The 12842-nt window shown below is 42.2% G+C and overlaps 1 protein-coding gene across 1 annotated transcript in view; it reads left to right on the top strand.

The window, feature by feature from the left end:
- LOC141107997 (sodium- and chloride-dependent neutral and basic amino acid transporter B(0+)-like) overlaps positions 1 to 12842 on the top strand; it is an 87274-nt gene that overhangs the window by 54327 nt on the left and 20105 nt on the right. The window lies entirely within an intron of this gene.

The following is a 12842-nucleotide window of genomic DNA, read 5'->3' as shown; positions in this document are numbered from 1 at the left end:
GGGTTATACTCCCCCTAGTATGTTTAATGCCTGCATATTCTTAGCCCTCAAGTGCATAACTTTAGATTTATCAACATTAAACCTCATTTGCCACATAGTTGCCCAATTAAACAGTGCATTGAGTTTGGCTTGTAAGTTGTAGACATCATGTAAGGATGTAATTCCACTGCATAGCTTGGTGTCATCTGCAAAGACTGAAATCGTAATTTTAATCCCAGAACCTATATCATTTATAAAGATATAAAAAAGTAAGGGTCCCAAGACTGAACCTTGGGGTACACCACTAATAACCCCAGACCATTCAGAGTAAGAATTATTACCCACTACTCTCTGAATAAAGTATTTTAGCCAGTTTTCTATCCATTTACAAAAACTAATTTTTCCAAGCCTGTAGAATTTACCTTACACATTAGCCCTGTGAGGGAACTGTGTCAAACACTTTTGCAAAGTCCAGGTATACCACGTCCACAGCAACTCCTTTGTCTAATGTTTTACTTACCTTCTCATAAAAAGAAATCAGATTTGTTTGGCAACTTCTGTCTTTCATGAATCCATGTTGTCTGTTTCTTAAAATATTTTTTTCCAGGAACAACTCATCTATGTGGTCTTTTATTAAACTCTCCAGTATCTTCCCAACTATAGGAGTTAAACTAACAGGTGTATAGTTATTTGGTAAAGACTTTGATCCCTTTTTAAATATAGGCACCACATTGGCCCTATGCCAATCCAGTGGTGCTATTTCAGTCATTATTGAGTTCCTAAAACTTACAAAAAATGGCTTTGAAGTGACAAAGCTCAATTCTTTAGGGATCCGTGGGTGTATGTTATCTGGTCCTGTAAATTTCACCTTAATTCTGTCTAAATATTTCTGGACCATATCAATTGTGAGCCATTGTGGATCATTTGGGGTTGTTTCAATAACATCCCCATTATGGACATTATCTCCCCCATGCTTCTTTGTATACAGAGCTGAATAAGGTATTTAATACATTTGTCTTCTCTCTGTCCCCAGCCACCCTTTCTAGATATTTTTGTAAAGGGCCTACATGCTTAGACCTGACCTTTTGACTATTAATACATATGAAGAATTTTTGGTGCTTTTGAACTCTGCCATTCGTTTAGAATTTTTGATTTCCTTTTTACATATTCTGTTAAATCCCTTGTAACATTTAAATGATGATAGTGACCCTTAATTTTTATATTTTTAAAAAGCTCTTCTTATTAGTTATAACTTTTTCTACTTTGGCCGTGAGCCACATAGGTTTTATTTTTAGCTTTTTAAACTTATTGCCCATGGGAATATATTGTGCAGTGTAGTCACATACAGTTTTTTTGCAGAATTCTCATTTCTGTTCTGTGTTCATCCATGCCAATATTCCCTCCCAAGTCTTGGAGAGCAGCCCTCATCTTTGGAAAATTTTCTCTCTTAAAGTTAGGTGTTTTTATCTTTCCAGCATGTGTCTGTTGTTTACAGCTAACATTAAATGAAATCATGTTATGGTCACTGCTACCCAGATGTTCTTTAATGTGAACATTAGAAATAAATTCTGCATGGTTTGAGATTACCAGGTCCAACAGAGAGAGCTTCATTCCTCATTCAGTCGGGGCCTCTATGAACTTTACCATAAAATTTTTATGTAATAAGTTTATACATTTTTTCCCTTTAAATGTTCCTGCAGTGCCATTACCCCAGTCAATCTCCAGGTAGTTAAAATTCCCCATTATTATCACTGTCCAACCCCTTGCAGCCCTTTCTATCTGTGCAAGGAGCTGAGTCTCTTTATTAACACTGGGTGGTCTATAACAAACTCCAATGATTAATAAATAAAAAATAGTGCAGAGCAAGAAATTTTCATATATTAAAAAACATAAAAATCTTATAAAATATAGAAGAGAAAGTACAAATCAATTTCCATAAACAGTTCATAAAAAACATCCCGGATGGTAGAAAGTGGTGTCTCTAGATTATACCGGCAGGTGTCACGTAATGTGCAAAACCTCCACCATACACACAGATGGCCATCTTTAGCATATAAGTTGTACCCCAATGAAAAGTCAGCCCAGTGCTCTAGAAACCCAAATCCTTCCCAGGTCACCAGAACCAGTGTTCCTATTGAAAGATTTCTCCTCTATTACTTTTCTAGGGACAACCCAAAATTTGGGATTTGCTTTCACTTTCAATGATAATGGTTAACAGAGAGAAGATGAATCTCCATGATGGGGGCACAAACAGCAATATAAAATGACAAGTATTCTAATGCCCCGTACACATGGTCGGATTTTCCGATGGAAAATGTCCGATCGGAGCGTGTTGTCGGAAATTCCGACCGTGTATGGGCTCCATCGGATATTTTCCATCGGATTTTCCGACACACAAAGTTGGAGAGCAGGAGATAAAATTTTCGGACAACAAAATCCGATCGCGTCAATTCCGACCGTGTGTGGCCTGTTCCGACGCACAAAGTGCCACGCAGGCTCAGAAGAAATTCCGAGACGGGACAGCTCGTTCTGGTAAACTTAGCGTTCGCAATGGATACAGCACTTTCGTCACGCTGCAATGTTAAAAATGGTTTAATACAGCGCACTCTCTTCTTCTTTATAATGTGACAAGAATTAAGTCTCAAAAGTTTTATTTGTGTTTTTTTTAGTGGGATTCCCTGAATATATTGTTATTAGTTGTCACATCTGACAGTTTTATATATATATATTTTTTTTTTTTGGATTTTCAGCCTTTTTTTTTCTTTAATGTTTGGATTTTTTCCAAGGCTGATCTTTGTTCAATGTTATTTTTATTTTTACTCCAGAATATTTTTGTGTGTGTTTTGTGTCAAGTTACCCCAACACCATTGATATCTTTTATTATTTAATCTCCAGGAGATTGTTTGGTGTTGGTGTCCCTTGTTCATTTCACATTGTATATTTGAAATGTACCTGAATCCTCACAAACAAACTGTCATTTTTGAAGTAAAACACATAGGAGAGTATAATTCAAAACAAAAATCCTTTATTAAGGGATCAGAACCAAACAAAGAGGAATGCAACACTGGATCAACAGGAGAAATTAGCGAAGCCTTGGACCCCCACGGCAGACATCAATTCTTGAACATCAAAATTGGTGGCCTGAGGAGTCCATATGTAAGGGAGGGCAGTCTGGTCCAGAAGTCCCAGAGATCCGGATAGCAGCAGATGACATCTGTGTCCCCAGGCTGTGGTACCACAAGAGGCTGCATCTTTTGGCCGACCAGACTGAACCCAGGGCAATCACTGTCTGGTCTTCCTTCCACGCTTCCTTCCGGGCTGTGGCTGTGCAGTTGGAGATGTGGCAGGAGGAGGAGTAGGACCTGGAGGAGGACTGGGAGGACCTGGAGGAGGACTGGGGGGACCTGGAGGAGAGGGAGGAGGAGGAGGAGGACCTGCAGGAGGAGGAGGAGGACCATCCCAAAGGTGTGTCTGAGGTGTCATTTGGCCCCTCATACCTTTCTCAAGAGCCTCCAATATGAGGGCCTCACACATGACTTGTTGGCCCTCCTCCATCCTCTGCATTTTATATGCAATGAAGGCAGCAATGTTCTCCTCCATGGTGTGGGGTGCTCCCAGGACCTCTGTAGCCCTCCAAAAGAATCCTATAACAGCCTCCTCTAGGGCACTCCTCCTACTGCCACTTTCTCTTTTCAGGGGGGGTGGAGGGACCTGCATATCAGCCAGCCGACTCGGCCCGGCCACCTCCTGGCTGAGACTTCCCTGTGTATGAAAAAGGGACATGGTTTTAGTTTTTGCATCATCAATCACAATCCTAAATTAGTACTCCCAACTAACATCTAGTTAACATCATTGATTGGACAAGCAGAAATCTTTAGCGGAATGCTATACCTGGCTCAATCTGGGCTCCTCCACATGTGGCCTGAAAGGCCCAGGTTGGGCGTCAGAAGCCTCAGCCGGGGGGGAAGGAAGCTTGGAAGGAAGACTGGAGAGTGCTGGCCTGGGTTCAGTCTGGCCTGCCAGAAAGTGCAGCCTGTCGTAGTACAACATCCTGGGGACATAGATGTCATCTGCAGCTCCGGATCTCTGTGAATCCAGGACTTTCTTGCGCTCCCTCAGATATGTGCTCCTCAGGCAACCAATTAATATCTTTAAATAGGTAATGTCTGTCGTGGGGATCACCTGCTTCACAATTTCACACAATTGCTCCAGTGCTGCCTTCCTCTTTGCTTGGTTCTTGAAATGGGGGTGTTTAATCTCCCACAGACAGGGCAGCTCCCTTAGCATCTCTAGGAATACTGACATGAAGTCATTATCTTTGAGTAGCATATCCATGTTCACTGCAAGACACAACACAAGACAAAGCCTAATGTCAGACAAAACTCTCCTAATCTTGTTACAATATAGGCCTCAATCTAGAAGCAGTATAGGCACAAGTTTGTCTCTTACCTTCGTTCTTACGATCGGCGCGTCCAATGCTCCTTCCTCCGCTCACAGATCGTACGTAATACGCACGCGTGTTACGATTTATACACACTGCGCATGCGTGTAACTCCGCCCGCCCCTGACGTTCTTTCTAGTCTATTCCCCGCCCCTTTTCGTTCGGCGCAGTGGGTGAAGAGCATGATGGCGGAGTTCGAGCAGGTGTGTGCTAATTATAGCAACGAGGAGGAGGAAAGCCCGGATCCAGGCACGTCCCGATCCAGAAGGAGACGTTTTAAGGCCACAAATATGTCCTTTGGGGAGATGTTGGAGATGGTCGACATCATGAGGAAGTCCGACTATGACGGGAAGTATGGGCCTTACCCCCACCCCAACATCAGAAAGGCCAAAATCATTGCTAAAGTGGTCAAAAGCCTTCACAGGAATTTCGGGGTACGAAGATCTAAAGATCAGCTCAGGAAGCGGTGGTCGGACCTGAAGTTGAGAGAGCCAGAGCAGTACCGAAAGATCCGAGAGTGCTGCAAAAAAGTAAGTAGTTGTGCTGTGTTCCTATTCTTTCTGTCTTTATTACGTTCGTGCTGCTCCATATGCTTTTATTAATTGTAATGTTTAAAAGGGCAACTTTAATGTTCATGGGCCCATTATTCGTTCGTATCAAACATTTTTCTTTCGGCCTCTAGAACACCATTGTTTAGGCCATATGCATTTTCCCACATTTTTTTTGGGCCTACTTGGATGCCAAATATTTGTTTGTGTAGATGGGTTTGTTACTAGAATGAAATGCCAACTAGATTGTGTGTAAGGAGAGGAGCTGTTTTCACATCTGGACGCTGGAGCACTAGTGTGGGACACAAGAACACCCTTTTTATTAGGGGGGGCACACAGGTGCTCCAGTGTATACTATAGGGGGGGCTACATCTGTGAAGCTTGTACCAAACAGTTAAAGTATTGCAGCTTGACAAAGGGCAATAAAAAAAATACATCTTGGAACTCGGCTAAAATAGACAATTGTACCCCACTTCCAAGCAATGTTTCCTATTTCTAGTTCTGCCATCAAATATCTGTGTGCTAATTATACCATTTTTGTTTTACATAGGGGAGAAAAGACTCGGAGGACACCCCTCATCCGAGGAGACCAGAGACCCCCCACCTCTGGAAGAAGGTGAAATACCGCAAACCCAAGAAGAGCAGGAGGAAGAAGAAGATGTGGTGGAGATTGGCACCACAACAGGTGAGTGTCTGCGACCACAGGCTCAGATAAAAGAGATGGATGGTGGCAGATTTTTGAGACCTTTTTTTTTTTATTTATCTCTTTTTAGGTGATCGTGAGGTTGTGGATGCCGAACGCTTTACTTCTGAAAGTGCCCAGATCCTGATCGGGGAGATCATGGGGTGTAATGCCGAACTGCAAAACATCCAGCAAAAAATCCATGATGTTATTAAAAAAAATAATAACATCATTGATGTTTTGGGGCGAATTTAAACCCCACAAAATCACTTTTTGTATTGTGGTTCAATCTTTTAAATTTTTTGCAAATGTTTTGAAAAGCCAAATTTGGAGGATGCACACAGTGTGTCAACATGTGCTATCTGCCATCACGGGAGATCAATGGACGCGTTTTGGGGGTGCTTACTCCCCCAAAACACGTCCCTTGATCCCCCTGATGGCAGATAGCACATGTTGACATTGGGAAATTTGTGTGCATCTTCCAAATTTGGCTTTTCCAGGGGTGATTTCCCCCCATCTGAATGCTATATCAAACCCAGTTCCTAAATACTGATGTCTGATATAGCCTTCAGGTTTTACCTAATGTGAACTTTGTAAGTTCAAGTTTTTTGGCTTTCTTGTTGGTTTTACACAGGCCTGTTTTATCTGAAATGGACATTGCGAATTTTGCTAATGCTACTGCAAAAATTGTTATACAACAAACATGTTGGTTTGTTTTAAAAACCTTTGGTTAATGCACATGTGATTGTGCAGGTATAAAAAAGTGGCTTACTCAAGAATGTGTGGATTATTGTCTCAACACTACAACAGTTTTGGGGTGATGTAATAGCTGTTTGATGCAAAAGTGGGGGTTATTTCCTAAGGGCAAATCCTCTTTGCACTACAAGTGCAGTTTCAGTGCAGTTGCAAGTGCACTTGTAGTGAAATGTGTTTTTGCATTTAGGAAATAATAGCCAACAGTGCTTTGTATAAGGTTACCGAATCACAACATTTTCTCAACTCAAAACATTTCTGTCAGGGTCAGCTAAAACAAACACAAGCAGTAAATGTCCACAAAGATTTTCTTTTTTTTTTTAATTTGAAAAAGGCTTCACATATTGTCTGGCATATTGATAGCCCCCCTACCCGCAAAGAACTCCAGGTAGCGTAACCGGACATCATGGGCACTCAGGGAGGGCAAGCCAGGACGGCCACTTTCAAGCGCCGTCAGTGTGGTTTGATGTAGGATTCCGGCCTCAGGCCCAACTGAGCCAGCATAGCTGGCCGAATGTTTCCATAAAAAATTATGGAGTACACAGCACACAACTATTATATGGTTCAGTTTATACTCCGCCATATGGATAGGTGTCAGAAATAGGCGGAACCGGCTGGCCAGGATTCCAAATGTGTTCTCCACCACTCTTCGGGCTCTGGCCAGCCGGTAATTAAAAACCCTCTGTTCCGGGGTGAGGGTCCTCATCGGGAATGGCCGCATCAGGTGGTCCCCCAGCGCAAATGCTTCATCAGCAACGAACACAAATGGGAGTCCTTCCACATTGTCCTCTGGAGCTGGCAAGTCCAAGCTGCCATTCTGGAGACGCCTGTAGAACTCCGTCTGGGCGATGACTCCACCATCGGACATCCGGCCATTCTTCCTCACGTCCACATACAAGAAGTCGTAATTAGCCGACACCACCGCCAACATCACTATACTATTAAACCCCTTGTAATTATAATAGTACGACCCCGAGTTGGGTGGTGGGATGATGTGGACGTGTTTCCCATCAATTGCCCCTCCGCAGTTAGGAAAGTCCCACCGCTGGGCAAAGTGGGAGGCCACAGTCTGCCATTCCTGTGGCGTGGAAGGAAACTGTTGAGGAAAAAACAATAAACATTACTATTTTTACTCTGAAACATGGCAAGCAGATTAAACACAAACATTATGGGGCAACCTCCAGATAGCATTTAGTAAGTAGAATTTAACAAGGCCAAAGTATAAGGTACACCTATCATATTCCCCCTCCCCCCCCTCTCATGGGCCATTTCTAACATTATGGGGTGTGTGGAAATCTTGGACAGGTAACCCTCTTCACTTCATTGAGAGCTGAATGCCTAAATAATGGGTATTACTTTGAACAGCCCCTCCTTAGTTACACTATTGGCAGACCACTGGACAGGTAAGAAGTGTCAGAATACAAAGATATAAATACACATTGTACACATTTGAGGACATTTGGACATTCTGCTATTACCTATCAAGATAATAATAGGATACAAAAACTTTAAACAGTACCATTGGAAAGTATACAAGCAGGCCCTTGCACTACATGCTTTGGGGAATTCATCCATACATCTGAGCACTAAAGAGGTGGGTATAGTGTGTATGGGTTTGGCAAAGTCAGCAGATAGATGATTGAGGATAGATAGAGAATTGGGATCAGCTGACTTAGCAGTTGGGGGAGGGAGGGATACTAAAAATTATTTAGGGACACCACAAAAAAAAGCCTCTGGCACTCTGCCTGAATTTGAATCAAAAATAACATTTACAAACATTTTAGGGGGTGTTTGGGGTAAAGCACTACTATGGAGCTGATAAAATACATTGTTAAGTGACTACATGAGGTGAATATAGGGCAGGAGACACCATGCTGGGGAGGTTATTGAAGGGCAAATATGTATGAAGGACATAAAATAATAATTACATAAAAATCCAGCATACATGAGAACAAAGGGGACATTCACAGCATATTACAATCATGGTAATTAGGGAATGAGGAAAGAAATACAATATGTTATCAAACATTAAAGACAATAAAATGTGATATTAAAGGATAAAAATCTTACCTTCATATACTCCTTCTGCAGGACCTGGATGATGGCAGAACAGGTCTCTGGGATAATGATCCCCAGAGCCTGGGGGGAGATGCCTGTCGAGAACTTCAAGTCCTGCAGACTTCTCCCTGTGGCCAAATACCGCAAGGTAGCGTCCAACCTCTGCTCCGGAGTGATGGCTTGCCTCATGCAGGTATCCTGCCTGCTGATATAGGGGGTCAGCGAAGCCAACAAACGGTGAAACACGGGGTCCGTCATCCTGAGAAAGTTCCTGAAATCATCAGGATTATTCTCACGGATCTCACGGAGCAAAGGCATATGAGAGAACTGGTCACGCTGAAGCAACCAATTCTTGGTCCATGAACTCCTCCCCACCCTGCTCATGGACTGGACTTGTGTCAAGGTCAGGACCCCAACACCAAGCCCCCGCACAGCACGAACCCTACGAGGAGTACGCATACGAAACATGGCTAGAAAACGGTCGGCTGCTCAGAACGAAGTAACAGAACGCACTGAAGAACAGCAAGGCCTGTGAAGAGCGACCTGAAAAACAGCAACGAGGCAAGATCACACAGAAAACTCCGATACGAACTGACTGCACGCACTGAAGAGCAGATACAAACCCACAAGCACAAACTGAACGGCAGAAAACGATCTGAAAGCCACGAGTCTGAAAAAGTGCGAATCGTCTCTCACCAAACTTTTACTAACACGAGATTAGCAAAAGGAGCCCAAAGGGTGCCGCGCTTGGTTCTGAACCGGCCTTTTCTAGTCTCGTCGTACGTGGTGTACGTGACTGCGTGGTTGGCGATCGGAAATTCCGACAACTTTGTGCGACCGTGTGTAGGCAAAACAAGTTTGAGCCAACATCCGTCGGAAAAAATCCTAGGATTTTGTTGTCGGAATGTCCGAACAAAGTCCGACCGTGTGTACGCCCTATTATTCCTCTCCACTTATTGAAAACAAACAAAAAAATCTTCGTCTTTAGTTACTGTATACTTTAAGGTGCCTCCGCCTTTCATGTATTCTGTCATCAGTTCCAACATGGACCAAGACAGCTAGGTTATGCTCTGCCCCTCTCAGTAATTTATCAACCCAGTCCACCACATGCCAATTCCTGATGGAGTAATGAATACAGAGCTGCATTATAATGCTTCTTTTATATCTGTTCAGGTCAGTTATTAACTCTTAATACTTGAACTAACCTGAATATACAATACATTAAAGAGAATAAATTACATACAGGTGGACTCTATTTACTGTCAAAATACAGTGAAAACCCTGGCCTTCTTCCACTATCTCAGCTCTATGGAGCTAATAAATCTTAAGATAATATAGACCAGGGATATGCAATTAGCGGACCTCCAGCTGTTGCAAAACTACAAGTCCCATCATGCCTCTACCTCTAATTGCATATCCCTGATATAGACCATTCAGTAATCACATTGATTCAATGAACCGCAGTAATTGAAAGTGTCAGCTGCAGCTTAAAATGCAATAAATTGCCAAAAAACTGTTCATACAATATAGTAAAATGTCCACAGGTGCTTCAATAAGTACCCCTGATTACTAAAGCAGCGCTACCGTCATTACTTATTATGACCAGCTTTCATATGATAACACATGAGAAAGATGAATGACAAATGGTGATAAAAGTCCAGAGAGACACAGATGGTGATCCTAATGTGGTATTCAAGATGTGCACCTCACACCAGAATCCTTAAGCTGTGCATCACACTCCCCACACTCCCCAGTTCTCACTCACCAGAAAGCAGAACACATCAAGCCTTGATATGTTACCAACGGATGTCATCCACCTCATAGAGGGTGTCAGAGCTTGACTGAATATCCCATAGTGCTTAGATAGAAAAAAGGCTCAAAATAACATAATTCTGTTTTTTTATCCTTTATTCATCTCAAATGACAGGCTCCATAAAATCTGACAGTAAGATGGTTCTTATGTCATCAACATTTAAAAGGTGTTATTCACAGCGCAGGAAAGGTACGAGACTCTCAAACGTTAGGAAGACAGCGTCCGCCGCTTACTTCTGGTTGTCTCTTCCTGGCCGTGGAGTGCAAACGTCCCTTCCGGTTACCGTAAGGTCACGCTCTGACGCGTTTCATCATCATGACTTCCTCTGAGGGCGTCTCTAGTTACTAATTAGGTGACTTCTGAAGGCAATTGGTTCCACTGGATTTTAGTTAGTGGTATCAGAGTAAAGAGGGCTTAATACAAATGCACTCCACACTTTTCAGATATTTGTTTGTAACAAAAATTTGAAAACCATTTATAATTTTCCTTTCACTTCACAATTATGTGCCACTTTGTGTTGGTCTATCGCATAAAAGCCCAATAAAATACATTTACATTTTTGGTTGTAACATGATAAATTGTGGAAAATTTCAAGGGGTATAAATACTTTTTCAAGTCACTGTAGTTGGGCTGATTTGCTAAAGGAGTTGAGAGTCTTCACACAATTAATTGCGTGAAAATTCACTTCAATTATTCATTTAGGCTCCTTTCATACTGAGACGCTTTGCAGGCGCTAAAGTGCTAAAAAAAGTGCCTGCAAAGCGCCCCTAAAGAGCTGCTCAATGCACTCCAGTGTGAAAGCCCCGAGGGCTTTCACACTGGAGCGGTGTGCTTGCAAGGCGGTCATAAAAGTCCTGCAAGCCGCATCTTTGGAGCGCATTAGGAGCGGTGTATTTAATGCTCCTAAAGCTCCCCTTCCTATTGAAAACAATAGGGCAGCGCCCGCAAAGCGCTGCTGCATCGGCTCTTTTCGGGCGGTTTTAACCCTTTTTCGGCCACTAGCGGGGGTCTAAAACCGCCCCGCTAGCGCCGCTAAAACGACAGTAAAGCGGCACTATATATAGTGCCGCTGTACCGCTGGCACCCGCACGCCTCAGTGTGAAAGTAGCCTTAGGTGCAGAAGAAGGAAGTATGTTTTGTTTTCACATTAGTGAAAATTTATGTGAATATTCACACAAGCTTTAGTAAACCAGTAGAGTTGTGCAATAGTGGATATATCATGCTTATCTGACCACCTATACCTAGTGGTCCATTTTCTGTGGTAAGAGGCCCAGTGTGTTGGTGTGCGGTGGAGGATTTCATAGTTCACCTCAGCTTGTCATATTTACACTGTGGGTGATGCCATTTCTTGGAACATGGACTCTTTACACTCAATGACAGTTGATTTTTATTTACATAGTTCATGTTTGTATTTCTAGCGCTGCATATCTTTATACCTTTTTTTTATTGTTACTTACATTTTATGCTAGCTGCTGAATAGACATAGCGCAGTGATTAATTTTATTTATAAACCAGCCTCAATGTCTCAACTGGGAGCAAAGGAGATTTTCCTATGAGATGTAGCAGCAGCTGGATGTATTGCGTGATAGAATCTGGGAAGAGCAGCGGTACCTGTGTTCCACGCTGGTCCCGGCATCGTGGCTGCTCTTCCTGGATCCTGTCATGCAGCTCCTCACAGCTGATTGGCTGGAATACATGCTGCTGCTGCTGCTGCCACATATCATAGGAAAAACTCCCGCATGACGCCACATGCTTACTAATGAGCATGTTTACTATTAAATTCCTGTGAGTCTTTTTAATTATCCTTTGGGCTATTAAAGTCTTGGTTTCATTGCACTTCCTTATGTTCTGATAATCACTGAATAGACATGTACACACTGAAATATTTTGTTTCTGAATTTCGTTTTCGTCCGAAAAATAAATTTATTTAGTTACTCCCGAAATTCGTTTTTATTTATTTTGTTTTTCTTTAAAAATTGCATTCGTCCGAAAATCCAAATTAAGGTCGAATCTGTCATTGAATTATTGCTTATGGTGTCTGTTGAATGTTCAAAGAAGATTCGACGCCGTATAGTTTACCTGCTCCATTGAATCTTCTTAGAACTTTCAACAGACACCATAAGCCAAAGTACGTGTGTTCTTAGTTCTAGCTATTTTACTGCACCTCCTCTTTGGTTACAATCAGCCAATAACATTCATCATCATCATTATTTTTATCTATCTTTTCTCCCCTACTCCCCTCCCCTAATCATTAAATTCCCAACATGTTCACCAATTACCTTTGTCCTTCTCCTCATCTTTTCTCCCCTACGTCGAATCTTTTCTCTCTATGTAGAATAATCTTGGACTAATAAAGTTAAGGTTAGGCACATTCGACCACAGGTTTGATGGACACAGATTGTTATTGTCATCATCATGTCGAATCTCCTATCTATATCGAACTGTTGTAGCAACAAAAACGAAAATAAAGCATTTGTTTATGTCGGATCTTTCGTTTTTCGGATTCTGCACTTTCGTTATCGTTTGTTAAAACAATAACGAAAATACCTGAAATACGGACGAAAATGC

The sequence above is a fragment of the Aquarana catesbeiana genome, linkage group LG09, assembly GCF_042186555.1.
Source record: "Aquarana catesbeiana isolate 2022-GZ linkage group LG09, ASM4218655v1, whole genome shotgun sequence".
Classification (NCBI taxonomy): domain Eukaryota; kingdom Metazoa; phylum Chordata; class Amphibia; order Anura; family Ranidae; genus Aquarana; species Aquarana catesbeiana.
The sequence above is the reverse complement of the archived record's forward strand: the minus strand, read 5'-3'. Positions and strand labels throughout refer to the sequence as shown.